We start from the raw sequence: 25,440 nt of genomic DNA, 5'->3' as shown, positions 1-25,440 counted from the left end.
AAACGGTCGTAGGTAAATTTTTTTAATGGACCTATTAATAAATGAAATACGAAATAATTTGCCGGAACAAATATCATAATTTATATTTATTTTATTATTTTTTTTCGTTAAATGTCCTAAGATTCACCATTTCGTTAAAAACTTTCTGTATAGTGAGGTAAACATTCCATTCACAAAATTTTTTAAGGCTTATCTTTGTGGGTGAACCTTTTCACCAAGATTTATTATCGCTCTATTTAAAACAGTTTTGAATTTAATTCATAAAAATTGTACTAAATATAATTACACTAGGTGACATTCAAACGAGTTGGGGGTTCGTTAAAACATTTACAAATATATATTTTTTTTATAATTCTGTACATACATATATATGTGTCTAAGAATGTTTTTGTCAGTGCTAGTTGACGATATTAAAGAGTTTTTAGGTGAGTGTGGTTTTTTCTTAATGCTAATCATTAAGAATATGATTAGGTCTTACCTTTGACTATTAATAAAACAACTAGACATTCCATCCCAATGTTCAAGTTGTAGCCAGGTTTTTAATAAAATTTGTCTTAGTTGATGTGAGCCACCTACAGATTGCGCTGATCTAAATTACTGATTTCTGCCGATTACACGATGGTTTTTACCAAGTCAAACTGATGGAATGACTTATTATGAGCTATAGCAACTGTTGTGACCCAGCAACTATGTCAGTAACAAAAACATACTGTACAAAATAGAGTTTTAGACACTAGAAGCCAAGGTCAACACGTAGAATAGATAGAGTAACAGCTGTTAAGTGTGTGTTGACACCCATGTCAAGACACATCTCGGACTTTGGTCCAAAAGGACGGGTTCAATCCACGATATATCTGTAAAATTATGTTATGATTTGCTTGTCCCGCATTTTTATTATAGCTTCTAAGAGTTTACGTTATACACAACAAAACCCACCATTCTTAAAAAACTAATGAAGATAAAAAAAATAGGCTACAGCTTTCTAACAAAACAGTTCATGTTAGTTATAGACTATATCTATTCATGCATAATAAACATGGATCTATTGTATGAGACTGCTGTAACAAATTATCTACTTCACGTTATACTTCCAACATAGGCTAGGTTATGTAACATTGTTATCTCTGTAAGGATATAATCTGATTAATATATCTCCAACATAATCTAAAAAGGTAACTTTTTCAAATAAGTGAAGATTTTTCAAGTGAGTTATTGGTCAATTTATACTGAACTTGAGATTTATTAAATAAAATGGGTCAAGGGTCTGTTCCTACCCATGCAACGGCAATTGTTTATACCCGTGATAGGACTAAAACAAAAATTATTCATTCATATATCGTGTGTTAGAAGTTAGTGTTTTTTTTTAAACCATCAACGAAACACGTTGAATCACTACCAATGTCAATTTGGAATTTATGACAGGTAATATGAAACTAAATAGTCAATATTGCACTGTCTGGGCTTATTCAATCCATATGTATTACCATTTGTATAAAAACTAACCATTTATATAACTGTGATGCCCATTTTAACATACCCATTGATAGTAGTAAAATGTAGATTACATTTTCCCTTATACTTTATATGGTTACGATGCATTTTGAGTTTAACCCAAATATACAAGTATTTAAGTTTTTAGGACGAATTGATGTGTTTGAAAGATAATTTGGTTATATACGATAGCACTAAAAAAGTTCTACATACCGCTACCCTTTTTAAAAATCAAAATAAAAAACAAACCAGAATAGTTGTATTACCTATGTTTTACCAGAACTATTAACCCCATTTACTCCATATCGTAAACAAAGAATTGTTATTTCATAACATTTACGCGTGCAACCAGTTTAATTCACACGATAATGCACAGGTATTGATATTATTTAGTTGTCCTGGGTTTTTTCCTGTTTTTTGTAAAGGGTTTTGTACACTATCCTTTACAATGTAAAATCCATGTTATTTCCAACGATATGGGTTATGAGTAAACCAACAAAAAGTGATCCCTTGGGTAACGTTTGGTATTGAACCATGTTTGCTATTACTGAATTCCTTGGCGAAAATTAAACTAAAAACTACTGTTGCATAACTATTCATCATTGTCAAATTAATAATCTCTTCATTTTTAAGCAGTGGACTTAAGAATTGGGAATATCATTTACGTTCTAGTGGGCAGTAAAGACATATTTCCTTGATGAATTTTATTTACTAAGGGTAATTTTAATATGTTTTGATGATTGTTTACAATAATTATATGTACTTGTAAAATGAAGAATTTTATTATTCATCTTTCCAAAGTCCATTATAAACTAGTAAATAAAAACATTTTTTAAGCCCGCTACGCTTTACTGAAACACCCTGTACAGTTCTTTATTCATAAAACTCTTTTGGTTGATATAGGCATGCTGAATTGTTGTATTATGAAATATATTACGTAGGTACTAGGAGTTAGTATTAATTAACCTATAAGGAGGCTGCGTTTTTAATGGACGTACAATACGTTCAATGCAAATTTCCATTCGTTTGAGTAATAATATGATAAATATAAATGCGTATTCATAGTGACATTGTAAGCGTGATAATTAAGCCTGATGACAATAAGTATCCATGATTTTTTTTAATAAAATATTTTAACGATGGTTCATAAATCATCAGATTTGTCCATGAATTAAGAGAGTAAAGTTTACTCGAGTTGGTGAAGTTTAGAACTTCACTAAATCGAGTTCATAGAATTTAAAGTTTAGTTTAATAGAACATTTACCAGATCATTAGCGACCATAACAATATTATTAATTAAAGTAATATTATTTATATATACTAAATAATTTTTCATCATACACCTAATTTCCAAAAATATATACTGGTTGTGGCTACATTTATAGCAAATTAAAATCCTTCATAAAAAAGCGAATCCAAATGTATATTTAGGATGGTCCGTATGCACCATATGCTAATTGAGCTTTTGTTCATTAAGTGGTGAGAAATTCGCGGCAGTAACTTTATACCCAAAAGTACATTATAAATCCCTCTAATATTGATAGCTAGGATAAACTGTTCCCCAGTAAGCATAAGTTTCTCATGATTAATGCTTGGCAATAACTCTATATCCGAAAGGTTAGTTTTTATTATATCTCTTATAGCTAGATAGATCTTTTCCCTTTATAAAAGTCTTGGTGCAGTGTTTTTATAACCTTTTAGGATGAACGTTTGAATTAGTTACTGTAGTTCTAGACTGTAGCCCCAGCACATAGAAACCATCTGGGTTTATCTCTGTTGATGTTTATCTCTGTTCAGAAATCCCTCCCGATCTCATATATTGACCAGGCAGTCCAGACTACTCGGAACATACTTTTTCCACTGCCCTCGTTGGGAAAGGCCCCTCTTGAATGCTCGACAGAATGTAGCACTGCTGTTGGTAGACAAAGGTCAAAAATGACGGTGAGGACAAGTGGACTTGTTTTCTATTTAGTCCACATTATTAGGAATTTGCAGTATTGTAATATAGAGAAATCCTGATGTGGTATTCTGAGCTACAACTCACAACATTGTGTTTCTACATACTAAAACGGAAATATCAACGCTTAGTTGTGGGTATACGAGATAAAACTTAACGACGTAGTTTTACAGCCTATTAAAAGGATATAATTATCACTTCGGTGGTACAATCTAACTGGCATGTTTCAGTCTAGGTTTATGTCTTGGCTCAGTAATGCTACGATTTAGAGTGTCGTTTTCATAGCTTTATTGCTTACACCCACGCACGCTGATGACGTTGAATCATAATGTGATATTTCTGTTATAAAACAAATCAATGTGAAATATTAAAAAGGTTTAAATACCTGCTATAAAGCAGTCCATTTAATTGCAGTTGCAACTAGTTTTGCCATTACATCATCAAGGACTTTTTTCTTCACATGAAGAGCGTCATATTTAACACGTACAAATAAATAAACATTTACACACGACACAAAACACGTTACGGACACGAAACATTTACTGATCAGTTACGACAACAGACGACGCTAACCCGGCGGAGTTTAAGTCCAGACTCAATGTGAAATACAATGAGCTCGAATGAGTGTAGTGTGTGACATTAGGTGAGTCGTCCTCTGTTCCGTGTATTAATGATATCAGTTTTACCAACAAATCTTAATATTAGGTTAAGTACATTTGTCCGAAATAATTGAAAACTGCCTCTTATTGTGACCTTAAAAAGACTTTTAACATAATTAGCTATGAATAATACCAGCCTATACTTTATTTAAATTCGTGTTCAGCCTCAATGCATAAGAATTTATCTACAGTCACATAACATTTCCTAGTTATTTAGGAAGTAAGAAATGTGACTTTTCATCAAAATACACGATGGAGCAATTTAGCTCCACACTGCAAATAGTATATATCGTTTACAATATATCCATGTGCGTAAATTTTAAATGAAATGCAGGTAATATCGATAATACTATACCCAAAGTCATACAACTTAGCTTATAACACCATGTATACATAGCTAAACACATAACACTCAATAGGAAGAATTATAAGAGCTAAGGTAGAAACCAACATACGTGAAACAAATTAAACGTGTGACGTCACGACAAAACCCAATTAAAGAACTTCTAATGTTGTAATGTGAGACGTGCTAGTCACAACTGCGGTTCTATTTTTGCGGTTTCTATTTTTGCTCACCAAAGATTCAAATAAGAAATGGTTTTGTAGTAGGGTTGACTGCATACCTCTAGCCCTAGATCCTATGGCTATATTAGCAGGTAGTGTAAATAAACTCATGGAGAAAATCGACAGCTGGTCAGTAAAAATTGATAAAATCCCTGAAGTTTCAGCTGGAATTCTGGAAATAAAGTCCGATATTGCCCAAATTAAGGATCAGCTAGCCAGCCTTGAACCTAGAGTATCGGCTAGTGAAGCCAAAATTGAATGCATCATATCTGATATTAAAAACTTACAGGCTCTGAAACCTCAAGACCCCGAAACCATAATAAAAGAAGTAAATGATCGTTCATATCGTGCTAGGAACGTCATGATATATGGTGTACCTGAATCCCGTGCTGGCAACATTGAATCTAAAATACAGAAAGACATCGAATCAGTCAGTAATATTCTTCTTGCTTTAGCTCTCAATGAACCCCATGTAGTCAAAATCATTCGAATTGGTAGGCATCCATCTGATAAACCACGGCCACTGAAAGTTACTTTCGCTGACTCATCAGAGACTATTCAATTCTTCAAAAAATTCAATCCTGAATCCCTTAAAGACATTTTTCCTGATTCTAGAATTGACGTCACTAGAGATCGTACACAAATGGAGAGGACTCATCTAAAGGAGCTTAGAAACACCCTTGAGGCTAAGAAGCAGGCTGGAGAAGATGATCTTACTATCAAATATCATAATGGGGTGCCTAGCATTGTAAAGCAGCCAAAAAACTAATTAAATCCAACGGACAGCTCACCTTCTATTACCAAAATGTTAACGGCATGAGAAGCAAATTAAATGATTTTAAGTCATCCATAGCAATGAGTAGCTTTGACATCTTAATGATAACAGAAACCAATCTGTCTGATGACATCAGCGATTCTGAAGTATCTCCTAGTGGATATACAATATATAGGTGCGACAGATCTCAGCTTACCAGCTCTAAATCCAGCAAGGGAGGTGTACTTATTGCTGTTAAAAGCACAATTAATTCGTCTCGTATTTTTTTTGGAGGCCAAGATGTTGAGCATCTACTCGTCCAGATTAAGCCCTGCAAGAATACCACATGGCTACTAGCAGTATGTTACATCCCACCGCAACAGCCAATCGATAAATATAACAGTTTTCTTTTCTCCATTGAAGCAGCCATGTCCGACAGTGGACGATATGATGAGATAGTTATTGCGGGTGACTTCAACCTGCCGGGTGTTAACTGGAATGAACCTCTGGGCCGTATGCATTGCCCTGCATCAAGAGTTATATTTTCATTAATTGAATCATTCAATCTTAGGCAAGTAAACAAAATTTGGAACAGAAGAGGCGTACTACTTGATTTAGTCTTATGTTCATCTGAAGAAACTGCTGTCCAACAAGAGGAGGATTTTCTATTACCTGTTGAAGAGACGCACCACCCACCGTTGTCTTTTTATGTCCCTGTCAGTGCCCCTGCAAAGAACATCAACCAAAGGAACTATGTATATGACCTAAAGCAATGTAATTTATCGGCTACTAATCTGTCTCTGGCTACGATTGATTTCCCCGCCATTTTGAATGATCGTGATGTTAACAGAGCTGCTGAAAGGTTCATATCAACAATTGCCAAAACTGTTAAAGAACATTCACCTTTGAGAAGAACAGGGTTTTCCCCTTTCCCTAGATGGTTCTCGCCTGAGCTGAAGAATCTAGTAATCACAAAGAAAGTTCTTCATAAGCGCTTGAAACAGACTCCATCTGCGTCTAACTACCTCAGATTCTCCAACGCAAGGGCAGCGTGCAAGACTGCGGCCAACAGAGACTTTCGTCAGTATGTGAATAGGATTGAGGCTGGGATTCCAAATAATCTTCGTTATTTCTGGAGCCATGTCAATGCATCGAGAAAGACTTCTTCTATACCTACTAGAAATGTGTATAACAACTCTGTCACTTCGGAGCCTCAGGGTATGTGTGAATCGTTCAAGAGCTTTTTCTCCTCCGTTTTCACCCGACCAACTGAAGTCTTCAATATCGATAGGTTTGATCGTCTCGGTGACTTGACATCTGCTGTGAGATTTAACCCACAAGAGATAATGGAAAAACTAATTAAACTTGATGATACAAAAGGCTGGGGTCCTGATGAAGTTCCACCAAAGGTCCTTAAGTACAGCAGGAACATATTGGCTGATCCAATATGCAAGCTACTCAATGCATCCCTGTCTACTGGTGTTTTCCCAGACGTTTTGAAAAAGGCCTACGTTATACCAGTCCATAAATCAGGTCCACTGGACATCGCCTCCAACTACAGACCAATCTCAATTCTGTCCGCTTTAGCCAAAGTGTTTGAAGATCTTTTCCTCGTCCGTATTAAACATAAAGTGGCTAGTATTACCTGCCCTCAGCAACATGGATTTACAACGGGTCGATCAACTGTGTCCAACTTGATACTCTTTCAGTCTGAAATCCTCAAATCCTTCGCCTTAAACAAACAGTTAGATGCGGTGTATTTGGATTTTTCTAAGGCGTTTGATAGGGTGGACCATGTACTGCTTCTAAAAAAATTAGTCACCCTTGGATTTGACAACTCTGTGGTACGATGGTTGGCCAGTTATTTATCGGATCGTCACCTATGTGTAAAATTTGCTGGTGCACATTCATCCGAATTTCAGTCTACCTCAGGGGTGCCCCAAGGCTCTCTTCTTGGACCTTATCTATTCTCCTTATTTGTTAATGATCTACCAGAAGTCCTGCATGCTGACTCCCTCATGTTTGCTGATGATGTTAAGGTTTTTTCAACTGTTTCAAGTCAAGACGATTGCTTGAGAATTCAAAGGAGCCTCGAGGACTTAGATCGTTGGTGCATTGAAAATCGAATGGATCTCAATACTTTGAAATGCCAAGTTTTAACTTTTCATCGCTGTGCATCACCTCTGATCTTCAATTATCGGGTTCGAGGGGAAGTCCTTTCCAGAGTTCAGGAAATAAAGGATCTTGGTGTAATTTTCACATCAACACTAAACCCTGAGACTCACATACTCACCATCTGTAGAAGGGCAAACAGAATGCTTGGTTTCATCCTCCGCTTCTCTAAACATCTTAGGGACACGACTGCGTTGAAAACGTTGTACTGTGCATTGGTGCGACAGATCCTGGAATACTGTTCAACTGTATGGAGCCCTCATCAGAAGTACCTTTGTGATGAACTAGAGAGGATCCAACGCAGATTCGTCAGGATGGTTGGGGTTAGAAATGGAATTCCATATCACCAGGTTCCAGTTGAAGACCTGTCCCGGGTCCTTGGCCTTCAGCCTCTGGAGGATCGTAGGACTATTGCTGATCTGACAGTTCTTCATAAAATACTAAATGGTAGTATTAACTGTCCTGAAATCCTGCGTCAGATCCAGTTCAAAACTCCTTCGAGCACCCGTTTAAGAGACCTCTTTGCAAGACTACACCACCGCACGAACTACGAGGCAAATGGGGCTGTGGCACGCATGCAACGAGCAGGAAACGGCGTGTCTGATGGTGTTGACTTCTTCCTGGATGGTGTTGCCTCATTCAAGCGAAGGATTAGAAGAATGTTTACGTAGTCCATTCCTTTTGTTTTTTGTCTTTTCATAGTCTACAACACTGTTACTTTGTTTCAATTTTTCAATTTATCATTGTTATCGTTACATTGTTATCTTTGTTGTAACTTTTATTTCTTTGTTAACTCACACAGTTTTTCTTTGTTAATCTATTTATTCTTGTTAATGAATTTAAAAATTTATTTTTTGTTAATTATTATTGTTATCTACTCAAATCAAATTTATTATTGTTATCCATTGTAACGCTTTTACTGATTTGTTTTGTTGTAACTGTTTTGTTTATTTTCACTTGTTTTGTTGCAACCGCTGTCTTTTTGCCATCTTGTTGCCGTCTCTCTTTGTTGTTGTATCAAATTATTCTAATTTCTTTGTTTTCACTCAACATTACTTTATAACTAGATTTAAGAAAGTCTTGTTTGTATTTCACTAATTTGTACGAAATATCAAAATGGAGCTGTCCGTTGGAATGTAAAATAAAATATTTCTTTATGAGTAGCTTTTAAGTTTTCAAGAGGATCGAATTGTTTTTTAAACGAATTTATGAATATAACTATTTCCAACATTTATAATTACAGAATTTGGCAATAAATATGATAGTTAAATTATTAAGACAATGCTTTGGTTAAAGTTTTTGTTATAAATACTGAAAAAATTTTATGTTTATTTTAGTAATGATTTTTTAATTAGGTTCCATATGCATTTTATGACATTTTGTTCCATTGCTTATAAGCTCAAGCTTTGTTCAAAAGGCATTACCTAATGTTGAATTTATGATATATATATTAGTGTGATATTATGATTTATTTATTTGACAAATATTCTCCAGAGATAAAATACATTGAACTATTTGACGCCTGTCAATATTAATTTCAAATGATCCTTTTATATACAATGGCAGCATTGCAAATTCACTGACGTCAGCCGGATGGTAAAAGATTATAAATTACACTTGTAGTAATACTAAAATAAAATAAAACAATATTATTCTACTCCTTCTCAGATCAAGGAGTTTTGTGATTGCAACAATCAAATGAAATTAAATTTTATTGCAAGTAGCTTTATGAAATTAACTTACTGTATTTTAATTTTAGAAATTCTTAAATTAAATTTCCATTGTGACAATTAATCGAAATATAAAATTGTTCGGAAATATTAAATAATATATTAAAAATTTAAATAATATTGTCAAATTATTTAATTTTACAAAATAGGCATCGATCCTTTGATGGATAGATTAATTGATTTTACTAATTTTTATTTTTGTATACGTGTATAGCATCTTTTAGGGTATTCTTACTGTAGTAGATACATTGTGGTTGTAGCTTTAAATGTGCGTTACATTATTCATTAATTGATCAAACTATGGTTTTAACTGCCAGAAATCTATTATTCATCTCTGATGTAACACATAATAATGATGTATCAATAATGATTAAATGGCGGCCATTTAAAATTTTTAAAGTAAAATTCCATGAAAACCAGACCAGCTTATAAAACAAAATTTTAAATTTAACGCCATTTTTTAATCTTATAGACTTGATCAAAGATATTTTCGGAGAATGTTTATACTTGTAGACTTACAATTTATACCAAGTTTCATAAAAAAATCTTCAAGGGCTTATAATTTATTAACTATTTTCAAAAGATACAAAATGGCGGATTACGGCTAAACTAAGCCGAAATCAAAAAAAGTTATTCAACGTTTTCGACTTATTTTTTGCATGTAGAATCCGAATCTCCAAGCCCGCTACGCTTTACTGAAACACCCTGTATAAAAACTTATAAACAACAAAACTGTATGGTTTAAAATTTGTATACAATTACATGAGTTAACTTTTTTCAACTATGTATTTAAAAAGCTTATCACCAGGTAAAAACAATCGTGATTAAAATATGTCTTCTAAATGTTCTTTTAGCAAAAACAAAATGATGTTTTTACCAACGTAGCAATAATTTGTATATTTTGTCCATTAGTCAGAAATCTACGAGAGAATAAAGTAAAAAAAGTAAATAGATTATAAATCTCACTTAAATTAAGGAACCATAACTCAGGATCAATACATTCACTCTGATTGGCTTTGGTCAAGCCTGGGTCTCATCAGTCGAAACTTTAGCAGATCTACTGCATGTAAACTAGTCTAATCGACTTGCTAATGTTAACCGATTTACCTCCCATAACCCCATTCTAACTATAGTTTACCTCCTTTAATAGCATTAATTTGAGCACAATGTGGTAAGTTCTTGTTAATATTTGTTATATGTCTAGTCATTATTTTTAAATTATTTTTTAATCTAGTCAGTAGTCACTGAGACATGTTATACAATATTTTAACCCATTCTAATGATAGAAATATCAATAGCTACTAGATAATTTATAGCTTAAGTATAGTCACTATCTGTTAAAGATTTAACTGTTTAATCTTTAAATCTGGTAAACTTATTAATTGTTGTGATACTAAGTTGACAAATCCTTGTAAATTAGACATTAATATGCACAATATATAAAAAAGATTTTCTACAAAGAATATCATAATTAATGTACATTGATTATACCTGCTGGTAAAAATGTGTAAGATTGACAATTTTGTCATTTACTTACTGTATAGCAAGGTAAAAATTTCAATCTCAAAATTTCTAAAGCCTTTTCTTTTTGGGGCGAGCCTTTTCATCGAGTTTCATTATCACCCTGAAGAAACCACTGTTGAATGTCTTTTATAAACTTGTAATAAACAAATTGTATAGTATGTAAAAATATTTTTATAATAAAGATATTCAACTTGTTTTGGTACTGTATACGTGTTTTTCTAAGGATTTTTGTCAGTGCTAAATGTTTTCGATTAGCGTTTTTTCATAATACTTACCAGTAATCATGATTAATGAAACAATGAGCTCTTAAAAAAATGTACATAACCACACCCATCCTACTTTAGTACAGTCAAGGGACATTTTTAAAACGTTTAAATTGTATAAGGAACATTTTTGGATGCGTTCGATACCCTAAGAAGTTAGTCTCTCAGACTTTAGTAAGAGAAGAAAAAAAGTTTGAAACATGGTCAATTTTCGACCCAACGTCTTGAAACTAATCAATATTTGTAAGAAAACGAGGTTTTATCAAATTGGTTAAGGTTCTTTTTATCTCAAACTTATGTCTGTTTATATAATACACAAGTGTCAACTGTATGAAAATGCTATAACAAATTAGCTATACTTACGTTAATACTTCCAACAAAGGCCAGGTTATGTAACATTGTTATATCTGTAAGGATATATCTCACTAATTTAAATTAAACAAAATTTCTAGACAGTTAAGTAATTATTAAGTTTAAAGAGTCAGTATAATGGTTTGCAACATAGATTATGAATTGTTACATGTCATTTTTTTTTATAAACAATAATGTTTTATCTTGATTATTATGAATTACGCTAAAATATTCTAGTATTGTTTAAGCTAATAAATAATTTAACCCTATTGAATAAATTACTTTCTGGCAAGATCAGTCTACTCGTTTACATCTGACCACATAATTATATGTGATGTCTATACAATCTTTCGTTGAATGAATTGATGCTTGAGCCACATTTTAACGTGAAAGGGATAAGGTTGTATGTAGATCAGACACTTCAATAGTAAAACCGTTCCAACTTTCTCATGTATTAATCGAAAAAGCTATAATGTACTCGTATCATGTGTTCTGTTTTTTTTCGTTAAAGGACTTTTGATATTCGCATGATTACAAACCGCCCCACAATATTGATTTAAACCAAATTTATCATCAGTAACATGTCCTATAAGTAGCTGAATTTGCCATAAATCTGATAAATTAGCAAATGATATAGATGGTAAGGCACCTTAAGTTGTTGATGGTATGATAAATGGCAACCAATTAAAATATAATGTATGTTTGATCTCACGAAAATAAATGTGTACGTAATACCAATTGGGTTGTTTTAAATTTAGCTGTAGTAACAATTAATTAAACATTAGTTTATTTAAATTTACTTTTACTCAATACATTTTTGTCAATTGTGTATTCACGTATAATATCAATAGACTTATTGGGGTTCATGTGGTCTGGATGTCTAAGCATTATGCATAATACTTTTGTTATACTATCACATTCAACAGTAAACTTAATGAATACTTACGTGATAGGGTTACAATCAGAGTTTTATATCTTGTAGGTCCAACTATTTAGAAACATAAACACTTTATTAAACCCCTCTTTGCATTAGATTAAGGAATAGTGATATTTTAAATAGAGCATATCATTTTCGTCAAGGATTGGTGCTTTGAATGCTCTTACCTACGATTTGTAAATTTCTATAAATAAATTTATGTGTGCTTGAAATCTACCTCTAACAATATGATCAATTACAACATGCATATTCCATTAGATACAAAGTGTTATGGTTTCATGAACAATGGTGTAAGATTGATGAGCTGTGTTGTGCTTTCCAACGTATTCACCTTGTGAAAGATTAGTTATAGACTAACGATCGTAATGCTAAGTTATGTTCTACTGTAATCCTATGACAACTTGATAACCCGTAATGGCTAGTGTAGTAACAACTGGTGCCATTGATAAAGGAAGTGGCACTTTAAGGTAAATTTAAACTCTAAAGTAAACCACGCTTGGCAGATTTAATTTCCATACAATGACATTTAGCTTACTACCTTGTTTGCGATAAGACGCTTTTGTTTGTGAAAGTATTACAATTATTATAATAACTGATTATCACTGTATTCTCCTTTCTGCGTTACTTACTTAAGTACTTGAGTGACTAACCCATTGTAGGTATAGTACTTAATATTAATTTTTCCCTAATATTGTTTGTGATCTGCACGATGCAGTTTAAATAATTGTCCCTTTACCCCAATTATTACAAGTTGTATCAGGTTTTTTGTAAGGTTAATAGTATCTTCTAAATATAATTTGGTCATATACAATGGTACTGCCCTAAATAACAACAAAACTGTGAGGGGACTTTACAAGTGAATTAGACTATTAGTTTATGTAAGGAATATTTTAAGTATCGGTATAGGATAAGTATCATTCACAGTTGGTGATTCAATCGATAGCGCAACGGAACTACGAATTTTTGGCATTGGTGTCCAGGCTTCGCGTCACTGTACCATGTACTGAATGTTATCAGTAAAGTCCGCTATTTTACTGTATAGCCTCACCACTGACTTTGCTACATATGATATGATCCACACACAGAACCGAAATCTATGTGGATGGGCAAATTCAAAGTTAAAAGAAGCCTTTTACCTCTACAAGGTTCTACCCAACGCTATTCTTTTTAATGTGTTCTGTCAAATATATCGCCTATCTCATGTTGCCTGTATTACTTTTCATTAAATGTTTTGTTAGTTATTATATTTTAACCTAATATGTTAAAAGGTTTCAGAAATTTAAAAAAATTTAAATCGTATATTTGATTTATTAGAACAAGTTATAGTCAGTATAATGTAAAATGTTCTTTGCTGTTAACTCAAATTTACTTTTACAGCAATTGTTAACATTAACTTAAACATGTAGCAAATATGTTAAATTTACGCGATACTACACAATCATAGATAATAACTTTAAGATTTGTCCTGATCTTTTTAAAGGTCGGCCCAGTAATCGATATACTTCTATATTTTATATTATTCAATGCATCACTTGTCTATACAAATAATCATAAACTGCAGTTGTAAAGATACACAAAAGATACACATTCGTTAAAGAGCTTATTAAACTAATATTCCATAATAATGTATCGATTATTTTATAAATAATGGCAGTGATTTCCTTGTGTACCTTGTCGAAGTACAATGTCATCATGTCTATGGTGATGGTTCCCAAAATGACTGATGATTCAGTGAAGCTTTTAGAGCTAATTAGGTCCATCTGTTCTCTGATTGTCCAAGAAGATCAATACACCCACAGCGGAGTAAGCTGAAATGCCTCTGAGCTTTAAAGCGTGTAATCCATCCATCATATGTCCTTTTTAGGATTTCCACGAACTTTTACACGAATTAAAGTCGTAGATCAGCAATATTTAATATGTTTATTTATTTTAATTTCTAAGGATAAGGATGAAGGGAAAATTAGAATAACAATTTCCCTAAATCGTTTTGTTAACCAGATATCCGCCATTTTGTATTTGTCAAAAACATCTTTTTTTCTTTAGATTGTTCAAAAAAATATTTATTAAACTTTCTTTATAAGGTCGACGCGACCCATGTGAAAACAAATTAATTGTTAGCCTATCTGGATCCAATTCAACATTTCAAAATGTTAGCCATTAAATATAATTATAGTACACCGTCCTGTTTAACAAATTGTTTTTCTGCGAGGATCTAAAGGAAAAATCACAAGTTTTAAAATTAGTATTTTGTAACTATTCTCATCCAACATCCCCAAGTGAGAACACGGTCAACAGTAAAAACCTCTATCGGTATTGTAGGTCATGTAAGTATACGGAGGAGGAGGAGGAGGGGGGGAGCGTTATCAACTGATACGGTTAGAAAGGGCTTCCCGTAGCCTACCAGTAATCAGTACTGCTCAGTGCGCGCACCGGTATGTGGTGTAATGAGTGTTGTGCTTGTAATCATGTGTAAAGAACGTCCTCAACGTATTTTGTAAGTTTTCATTAAGCAACTGTTTCTGCTTGTAAGAACCTGTCGTATTCTCTTTTTCCAAATATTGTTTGTAAGACGGGAAACATTTGTTGATAATCTAAAGAAACACTTTTTTAGGCTTGCTTGGTTGTGTACAGTTCAACATAAGTATAAAAGCCTTAATTCCTGTTAAAAGAGTAAAGAAAGTGAACTTTTAGATTTTTATGTTAGAATTGTTCATGAATGTTATTTACACTTAGGCCTCAAACATAAAAAAATAACATCGATTTAATTAAGTAAATAATTTAAGACATTCGGCTATAATATATACAATGCATTCGCTATATCAAGACTTGAGGTACGTGCAAGTATTACTAACATTCCAAAAGGCTAAGAGTAATGGGATTGCAATCAATTTGCATGCATATGGCTAACATTGATTGTTATTCTAGTAAAATTTGTTGATCATTCAAGGTTTTGTGAGCTAAAACACTTATGAGATTCTTTTACCTGGACATGTAAAGCATATTTTTTTAAGACACTTACTTGATTTTGAATGGGTTGTTTTTAGTTGATTATAAATAAAGGGGATGACTATTGTACTGTATGAATCCGCTGTAAACTACTTTAAACAAGATTTACGCTTATGCTATAAATTTCCATGACTAAAATTGGTATTTGGTTAAATCTAATACGTCACCAGTAATATTGTTGGTTAATGAAACGCTGTGTCGATGGCTTGGATGTTAAAAACAAAGTATTAGGTAGCAGGTTTGATATGTCTAAGGCTTTTGTACCACCTCACATGATATATTGCTAAAAAAGTTGAAATATTATGGTTTTCATCAAACTTCGACAAACATCTTTGGATTTTTGCAATCATATTTAACGGACAGATGTCAATTAGTGTATTATAATGGATGCTTCTCTTCATATCACTCTGTTCATTCAGGCATACCACAAGGATCAATTCCAGGACCTACTATTATTGTTTGTAAAAATTATTTAACTACTGCATTCAGTGATGATAATATTAAATATTATATGTATTCTGATGGTTGAGCTGTCCAGATTAATTGTAAATGTTCTTCATTATTAAAAACTCTTCTAAATACTACTAACTCTGAAATCGAGGACTGGACTGCTGACAGTTCATTGTGTATAAATAGTAGCAAAACACAGAATATTGAATTTAGTTGATCAAATACCTGTTTAGATAGTGTTAGGTTTTTGGGAGTATTAGTACAGTCTAATATTAAGTGGGATTCTCATATTGATATAATTTGTAAAAAAGTATATAGTTTGTAAAAAGCATTATGATTCGAATACTTTGACCGTTTGTTAGTACAGATGTATGGAAATACATTTATTTTGTTCACATTCAAAGTCATATGTCTTATAGTATTGTTGTGTGGGGTCATTCCGGTAGTATTAAAACGCTGCGATTGTCTCAGAAGACAGCCGTTGACAGAGCAATATTCAATGTTGACAGCGAAACACATTGTAAGCCATTATTCAAGAAACTTGGAATTTTAACTGTCACTTCTCTGTACATTCTAGATTGTTTATTGTATATTAAAAATTATATTAGAGACTTATTTACGAATGATTCAGTTCATAACTATTTTCCCAGACAAAACACGTTTCTCCGTCCAAACCTAATGTGACCACAATCAATAACTTTAGTGAATTGGCAAAATATCGTATTACCTGCTCACATTAAATGTCTTGCAATAAAACAATTTAAATTTACTATAAGAAAGATTTTGTGCGATTTATGTGTATAAGGTCAAAGAGTATGTAGAACATATCTAGTAGGTTAATGAAAATATTGTGATGAAAACTGTATGACATTAGGCCTGCTTAGTTGTGTACAGTTCAACTTAAGAACAAAAACCTTATATAGTAAATAAAGTAAACTTCTTTTAGAATGTTATGGTAGAATTGTACATGAATGTTATTTAAACTTAGGCTCCAAACATTAAAAAATAACAATGCTTTAATTAGGTAAATAATTTTAGACATTCGGCTATAATATATATACAATGCATTAGCTACATCAAGACTTGAGGTACGTGCAAGTATTACTAACATTCCAAAAGGTATACATATATTTACAAAGGTATATAGGTATACAAAGGTATACATGTATTTAATGTTGATAGCAATAAATGGATTTGATTTGATTTGATTACAATAAGTTCGCCGATGTATGAGAAATATAAATCAACTATTATTAGAGCGTCCTAAAAAAATACATTAGGATAATAGTACTTGAAGCATTGACGTGATTAAAAAACTCATATTGTATACAGGTAGAAATAATTAGGCCTTGACCTATAAAAACTGTTACCTATTGTTTTTTTACTCATTATTAGATAACAGACTCTATGTTATCTACCAACATATACAGTCTACTCCAGTTACTTGGCATCTTGGTGTGCAAGGAGTACAATATCTGATAATTTTTCCCCACCTAGCCTCCCGTTACACCTCTACGATTCACAATAAAATTTCATATAAATCAAAAGAGAATTTTAGATTATATAAATTTTGAGTTATAGATGTATAGTTTACCGAAAGTATAAATTCGTATAGTTTCTAGCATATAAATCTGTTATTTAAAATTTTACCACACCAGAAGTTTTGTTTGGTTATGTAAACAATGACCATTGAAGCCAGTAAACAATCAATAACAATCAAGTTTATTGTTTACGGCACCATTTTTTATAACTAGTGATTTCTTTATTTTTTTCTGCTTTAAACCTAACATCTAGGCCATTCATATTTATCGATTAGCAAAACTAAACTACATTCTATGTGAAAAAATATTTGAATCTCAGAGTTGTTGTGGGCGCCAAACGTTTACATAATGTCCTCAATGATAAATTATTAATATAACCAACCTCGTTAATTAATTTAATTTATAATGTTAGTTTTGTTCATCCACTTTATTCTTTTAGTTTTGGCGTAAAAATAAACTTTTGTAATGAGATTTGGTTTGAATTAAAAATTATATTAATTCGCGAGAATTTCACGACTAACAAAGTATTTCTTTCAAGATGTCTAAAAGCAATCTTTGGAAAATAAGTATACTTCACTGTTCAGTAGGTATAACACTTTTGACCATTTATAGTTATTTGTGCAACTAGTGAGAAAAGTGAGCAATTGACTCACTCGAGAGAAATCCTTGAATGGTTTCTCGAGTGAGGCAATTGTACTTTGAACTCGAGTTGCACATTATACTTTTCCTACAGTTACCATAAAACAAATAAATTGGTGAAGAAACATAACCTATTTTTACACAGAAGTGAACTTTTAATATAACATTTAACGTGAAGTGACAAATACAACAGTACAACAGCTGACCAGCTGATTTACAGCCAGTGCTGCCAACGTATTTCGCGCGCATACGACGTTGCCTGCATGTTACACGCTCAGTATTTCGTGCCTTCACGTTACAAATCTGGAGTGAGACAAAGTAATTAGAGTCACTGATGAGCGAATTGGCCGCTTTGCTTTCTCAAATCAGTGAGAGAACATGTACATTGTTAGGTAACTGTGGGAAAAAACAATTGTTTAACATAATACAAAATAAGCGCTGTATATAATTTTAATAGTTTGCTTATCAACTTGTGCATAGAGTTCTTAGAGTTGATGGCTAGGTTCTGGCTGAAGGGGTTTCAATGTGAACATTACAGATTTACAATAGCTTTAAACAAATTACCACGGCTAGACAATTTGTCTTGACAAATTGTCCATAGACTTGACGTAGAATGGTTGAAAACTCATAGTATTAAAATTCTCATTCTATCAGCAGATTTGAGTTATATGAAATATTTATCTGTATTTGTTATAATGGTGTAAAACTTGCATACGGCTTGAATTTACCTGTAATTGCAAGTACATTCCAGTCGTATGCATGTTTTACACCATTTAAAATTATAACACATATTAGACCTAAATATTACATTTTATACGACTCGAATTTACTTGTAAGAAAGATAGGCCAAGTAACGTCCGTTTTGGAAAGTTATTTTATTTTTACATAATAACTGCAGATTTCAGAATGTTTCGGATATGTAGTTTATTTTGATTCGTCATATCATTAACAATTTTATTGAAAAATTATTTACAAGTAAATTTTTAACCAGCTTTGAATGAACATTTTTACGTTTTTAACCAACCCTTAAACATTATTATAAATATATAATTTTGATTTTACTTTAAACATGTTGCCCTAGGTAATCCAAGTATGTATATAAAACCACTATCACAATGTTCATACTCTGACAGCGCTGGTATTACTAACTATTCTAGCATAGTCTATGTAAGTTGATGTGATGAGATGCAGAATCACATCAGAAGATTACTTGTAAGGCTACGAGACTTTGTCTGCATTCTCTTGTCTTTACATCTAACTATGCTGGTATTGTAGTTGTCTCTTCCATAAACCTTGGTGAGCAGTTTCAATTCCATTACGTTTACATTGCCTTACATATAATTTAACAAACAGCCCAAATCGTTAAATTTAGAACGTTACGTATTTTTATATTAAACAATATTTTTTTACACAATATTTCGTCCCTTTGCTAAGAACATTTCTATATTCAATGCATACATTCAGTGCCTAGGTAGTTTGTTTTAGACTTGGAAATAAATAGTCAGCTGTTATCAAGGTCACCAGCTGTTTCATTCTGCTTATCGTTCATGGAAATTCAATGAACAGGCAAACATACATACACTATTGTAAACAATTGATGGAACAACCGATTGTCTAGAACGTAGAACGATTTTCTTATATTGATTGTAGTTTATGGTATTCCTATGAAGAGAAATTTGTGTGTATATCTTATCGTTCAGTGGTAAGCTAAACGTAAGGGAAATATATATTGCAATTTTTCTACCCAGATTCTCTTTCTGTGAATAAAGTTTCTACAATCAATTTCTGGTTTATATCAAGTAGCTGTGAGTGTTTGCCAAAAACAAGATATCAAACAATTCTAATTTGAAAAGTTTATTTGTCAAAAATATACATTTAATCTAAGTATTGCTGTAATAATTAATGCAAAAGGGGTTCAATCGAACAAAGCTATTTCACAAACAAAGTTAATACCGTTTCATTATTGCTACAATTTGAACTACAAAACTTCGTAAACAATAACATGGGAAGGTTGTGTGTAAACAATTGCTATTTAAATTAATTATTGCTAGAATTTTAATAAAAAATATATTTGTTTTATTGGTAAGCTGGCCTTAAATAAACTATATATATATTATTTATTCTTAAAACATGTAAACCATCTGTGATTGGTAAGGCTGGATTTAATCTTAGGAATAAGTATAAGAAAAGTCCTTCGATTTTAGTAATACTAGGTTTGAAATAGCTAAATTTGTTGTTTCTACAAACTATAAACTATAAAAAAGAGCATCTGGATTTATAATTGCCCGAATTTCATTCAAAAACATCTGCGATTTGGAAAGAAAATATCTTTATACAACTTAATACAATAAGGGGTTCTTCTGTAAAATCCTTTTTTCGCCCGTTCTGCTGTAAGAATTTCTACAATTGACGTGTCGTTTAAAACATTATATTCTAGCGGAGTGAGGAATGGCAATTAAAAAGGTAATTTCATTTAGGGCTCTGCCTTAATAGCAATAAATTGATTTTCACTTTCAACTATCCGGTGATGCTGGCTCTATTATAATAAATAATATGAATAGTAAAACATTAACAGCTGATCCTACAGTTGAATGTTTAAATACAGTCAGATTGAAAACGAGAGGCAACGCAGTTTATGAAAATAGATTTCTTATAGCCTAGGCTACTTTAGTGATTATTTAAAGCTGATAAGGGTAGGTTAATTGCTCGTTATGGTTTAGATCTAAAATAAAAACAATTTAATTCATTAAAAATTTGTACTTTTACTTGTCCAATATCCGTCTTAAACGAACATAATCTTTAAAGAAAAAGGGCTATTGCGTTATTCGTTTGCCAAGGACATAAGTTTGAACTCTGTGGCGTCCGGGCGTAATTCACCTACGAGTTTCGTTGTAGTTAAATAAAATATTATACATCAGAATATAACATTTAATAAAGGGAAAGCCTCTTAAATGAGCATTTAGCTGAACAGTGATGGACAGATTAATTGCTCGTACAAAATCAAACAAACTTCTTAAAAACCATTACCAAAATAAACCAAATATTTTGTTTAGTATTTCTTTAAGTAAAAAAATGGAAATAGAAATACGATCCGGTCGAAGATATCCAGCAAATGATTATGGTCTGAGAGATGATTCTCTTTCTTGGAAAGATAAAAGTTGGACATACAGAAAAAGAACCGCAGTCGTGACAAATACGTCCCACATTACATTATTAGATGTTCTTTAATTGGTTTTTGTCATGACGTCATACCTCAGGTGGTCTAATTTCTGTTGATTTATATTTTAGCTCTTATAATAATAATTCTTCTTATTGAGTGTCAGGTGTTTGGGTTCAATCACAATCGCAAGATGTTATCATAGTGATATTTCATTCTTTCTACAAGTGTTCGGGGATATCTTTTAATTATGTTATTTTCGTCGGTCAATTATTAACTATAATACTGTAGTTTACATGCCCAAATGTCAAGTTTGCAATATATTCTGTTTAGAAATGTGTAATTTGTTAGGTGGATAAAAAAATGTCTAATATACAGGGTGTTATACCATATTTACTCTGATACTACTTGTGAGAATTTATTTCTGCTGCGAAAAGTGTACTGTATAAGTTTGCGAAGTATTCCATAAATGCATTGGGTAATAAATAATAACTCTTTTCGTGTGGCGAATGTTCAAATTGGTTTTGGTTAGAGGGTAATTTATTTCATAAACCAGTTACATGCTATAAAACACATCGTAAGATCAGTTTGATCCAAAATGTACATCCTAAAAAACGATTGGCCGTTGATTGATTTGACGATTGTTGGTTTAAATTGATAAGATAAATTCAAAAATCTTAGTGTAAAACTTTTTTTGTGGAAACCTTTCCTCCTAATAATGAAATGTATAACTTTATCAACAAGGCCAATATATAATATTTTGTTTTTAAATTTGTTTTAAAAATTGTTTTTTAAATTTAGTTATACATTTCAATATTAATTGCCAATATCTCAAATATAAGTTATTTCTTCCTAATGCTGTTTTCCTATAATGAATGCACAATATATATATATATATATATATATATATATATATATATATATATATATATATATATATTTATTTATTTATCATACGGTAAGCACCATTTTTACAATAGATAATACATGAGGGCAAGTTCAATAAAATATTTATAAATATATATAAGTTGGATTCAGATACATCTTACTGACAAAAAAAAGATTGCTTACATGAAAAATTACACCAACAGGATTGTACCAAAAATGCTAACAAGATTGGATGATGCGTATTATAAATCCTAGTTAACAAGCATAAACATTTTTAGAGAAAAATAACGATTACCAAAACTAGATAACAATTGATAAATATTTCAATATAATAACAATAACAAGCAAAAATATAAATACGTTTGACAGACAAGAGTCAAATTGGGTAATATACTACACGTAGTATATTACAACTGGTAAGAAAACATTTGGCTTCGATTTTAAAAAATGCACATGATTGTCATTTAATGCTCTTTGTGACTTTGCTGTACAATACCACAACGAAATATGCAAAGCCCTTCCTCCCAACCCCACGTTTAGCTCTCACGAAGTGGAGGTGTTGCAGGTCTTGCCGGATGCTCCGTTGATCAGAAGAGGCATTCTACCGAAAGAAAGCTTCTCACAGAAGTACTTATGTTCTCCAACATGTAAATTACTGTGAATTTAAATTTACGATAACCTTCCAATATAGATACGTCAGTGCAATAGTTTTTTGCAAGCGTAAGTTGGGCTTGAGTTATTTCTTTTTACGATGCTTCAGCCATGAATTTATATCCACCTGCTTGTACCAAATTATTTATGAAAATGATTGGTCATCAAAAAATATTAGTTATGACGGGGTTGCAGATCCCTTTTCCTTCACAATTCCCCCTATATCCGTTTGTATAATTTAGGTGTAATTTATTACATTTTGTAAATGCAATCAGACACATTTCTAGCTTATCTGAAATCACTACGAATGCCTATTCATAAACGACCAGTATACACCAGATATCTCCATGATGGAACTCTTATTGCAACAGTTCAGTGTCAAAAGATAAGGCTGGAGCGAGACAGGGAATATTAACTCGTTATCAGTATTGAGCGTGCTTATCACTAATTTGTCGACAACGTCAACAGAGCATTTGCTGCATCTATAACGTCGACGTCGCGACATAGTATTGCAACACTCTACAGTATAGTGGAGTTCTCAACACTTAGAGGTTGGTATCTGAGCTTCAAGTCAAGACGCATGCATTGCAACACATTAATGTAAAATTATCAAACGTTAATTGTCGGTATGTTAACTAAAGCGTCACAGCAAAGTATTACAACATGTTTAAGTAGGATTTTCAATACTTAGAGGTTACAGCGTGGGATGCCCAATGCTTAGAAGTTGGTGTTTGAGCTTCAATTGGCTACATTATATGATAACACACTAAAGTAGGGTTCTAAATACCTTGAGGTTAGTATCTGAGCTTCAAGTAGGAACATGGTGTTGCTATTTGTTATGTTGAGTACACAAAAGTCATTAATTTATATATTGATTATAACGTGGCATTTTATTATAGAACTATTTTAATGTGGTTTTCATGTAATCTAAAATAAAGACGCAGTTGCTTCGTTTGGTTTGAAAAAATCTGGCACCACCCTTTTTTACATTACACCCAGTAAGTCAGGAATTTTACACCATAAACTAAGAACTTTTCGTGGTTTACAGTTCTTTAGGTTTATTTAATTTGAAATACATGATCCAAGCGTATTACTACAACGCATATTATTATTTAAATATAAATTGTAATTATTTTATATATGTTTAAATGAAAAGGAACTTAATATGATCCGGAATGCTGCTGAATTTCTTCTTATTGAATCTTATTAGCTTAATCCAAGTGGGTTAGACAGCAATTCAGTTTCTTGTATTTAGGGTTAACGGTATTGCAGCACACAGAAGTAGGATTTATATTACTCACTTCTTAGTGTTTAAGCTGACTGACACACTGACGATACAGTTTTTCTACATTGGCTACAAAAAATAAAATCTCAACACTTAGTTGTAGAAATATTAGCTAAAAAACAGTAACTAAATGTCTCAAACAAAATTTAACAGTCCATTAAAAGGAGATTATTTTCGCGTTTGTTATAAAATCCAAACAGGCTTCTTTTAGTCAAGGTTCTTGTTTTGTTTCAGTATTTCTAAAATTTTGAGTGCCATTATTACATCTTTATCCCTCAAATCCATGCAGGTTTGTTATGGCTAAATGGGTCGAATTTCAATATAGACTAGCATTTGAAGCGGTGAGAAAATTCTAGAAAAAAAGATGAATGATCCATGTACAGTAGTTGAAAACACTCAAAACAATACAAAATTTTGCAAAAAGTTAGTATCTCATGATTATTTTTGTTGAATCGTAGCCTTTATGTTAATTGTGTTATATTACAATGTATGTTTGTTTGAGCAAAACACAATTATTTTTTTTCCGATATTGCAATTTATGTTTTTACAAAAACTGTGGGTTAACAGCCACTAAATGATTTCAGTGTAGTTTATTCTTGTATTTACCATCTAGACATACACACAATACTACAAAGTAACACTACTATAATGTCGTTGAGTAAGGAAACAACTATGTGGAGGAGCAAATGCAAAATTGTAAGAGGCCACTTACTTCTTTAATGGAAAAAATATATAAATAACTTTGGTAAAATACAAATCATATCTAAGTAAATAACTGATATATGTGTCGATATATTGATAGCTTTGACTAATGAAAAGCCTAATCCTGAAAAATATTGAATGAATAGCACGAAAAGTTCAATGGACCTCCTTAAATGTCTGAATAGTCCAATGTTTGTGCTGTAGACGGTAATAAAATTTCAAATGAAACCTCACATTATTGCTAATGATTAAATGAGGTTCATTCAAATTAGCATTTAGCCCTATTGTGTCATAATGTATCCATAAAATAATCATAGGCCCACATTAAAGAAAAACTATAAGACAGTGAAACATTTTTTTATATTTAGTTTACAACTGAAGATAAAATATAATCTTTACAATCCATAAAACAAATTGTACAGGAAAAATTAACATTGCTGTACTCAGTGAAATACGACAAATTAATTTAGCCTATATTTTTTGTTTGAAACTAATATATGTATATAATTAATTTTATAATAATATTCAATAGATTATAAATAAATGCCTTAAGAATAATTGTAACTTTAAATTATTGAAATGCCATTTTTTATTCATTCACTTCCATATAAATATAACTAAATAAGATAGGTACCTAAAGTCGGGACCACGAAAGTTTGCAGTTGAGGAAGGGGCCTATTTACCACTTGACTCCGAAGGAGCCAATGAGGACAGTGCGG

At 32.0% G+C, this 25,440-nt stretch overlaps 1 protein-coding gene across 5 annotated transcripts in view; it reads left to right on the top strand.

Moving 5' to 3' along the window:
- LOC128984528 (synaptotagmin-7-like) overlaps window positions 1-25,440 on the top strand; it is an 831,102-nt gene that overhangs the window by 367,973 nt on the left and 437,689 nt on the right. Inside the window, exon 1 of one of the 5 annotated variants that reach the window (XM_054403884.1) lies at window positions 14,849-14,896. The exons of the other annotated variants lie outside the window; for them this stretch is intronic. The gene's annotated coding sequence lies outside the window, so the exon portion shown is untranslated. Of the gene's footprint in view, window positions 1-14,848; window positions 14,897-25,440 lie in introns of those variants that run through there. 5 annotated transcript variants of the gene reach the window in all.

The sequence above is a fragment of the Macrosteles quadrilineatus genome, unplaced genomic scaffold, assembly GCF_028750875.1.
Source record: "Macrosteles quadrilineatus isolate MER2022 unplaced genomic scaffold, UCM_ALF_1.0 Scaffold_1__1_contigs__length_201487025, whole genome shotgun sequence".
In the NCBI taxonomy this organism is placed as follows: domain Eukaryota; kingdom Metazoa; phylum Arthropoda; class Insecta; order Hemiptera; family Cicadellidae; genus Macrosteles; species Macrosteles quadrilineatus.
This window is presented reverse-complemented; position numbering and strand designations above follow the sequence as displayed.